The sequence below is a fragment of the Myotis davidii genome, unplaced genomic scaffold (assembly GCF_000327345.1).
Source record: "Myotis davidii unplaced genomic scaffold, ASM32734v1 scaffold1723, whole genome shotgun sequence".
Classification (NCBI taxonomy): Eukaryota; Metazoa; Chordata; class Mammalia; order Chiroptera; family Vespertilionidae; genus Myotis; species Myotis davidii.
In genome coordinates, this window is record NW_006294122.1 from 1 (window position 1) to 798 (window position 798).

Here is a 798-nt window from a genome sequence, read left to right on the forward strand (position 1 = left end):
GCCAGACTCCTCCTCCCGTACGCCCTTCACTTTTAAATATGTTGCTGGATTCGATTTGCTAATATTTTGTTTGGATTTTAGCATCTATGATCATCAGGGATATTGTCCTTTAATTTTTTTTTCATTGTTTTGTCTTTATCTGTTTTTGGAGTTATGATGATGCTTGCTTTGAAAAAAGCTTAAAGGTTTCTACCTTTTGATTGTTTTTGAATACTTTGAGGAGTATAGATGTTAGTTCTTCCTTGAATGTTTGGTAAAATTCTCCTGTAAATCCATCCAGTCCATGACTTTTGTTTGCTCGGAGTTTTAAAATTACTGCTTCAATTTCATCAGTTGTTATTAGCCTACGTTATCCAGTTTGTTGACATATACTTTTTCTTTGTATTTACTTACAATCCTTTGTATTTCTGTGTTCATAGTTATGTTGCCTCTTTCATTTCTGATTTTATTTATTTGGGCTGCCTTTCTTTGTTTCTTGATAAATCTGGGTTGGGGTTCATCAATTTTTTTTAAACTTTCAAAATAGCAGATCTTGGGCTCATGAAACTTTTGTAGATCTTTTTAGTCTCTATGTATACCATTTATTTTCATTCATATATATTATTCCTTCCTTCTACTTCCTTTGGACTTTTCTTCTGAATTCATTTATATTTAGGACTAGATATTTTATTATTTCCTTTTCGTTTTCTCTCTTTCTCTTTATTTTTTTGTTTTTTTTATTTTTATTTTTTTGGGGGGAGAATATTTTTTTTTATTTATTTATTTATTTATTTTAATATATTTTTTATTGATTAAGAT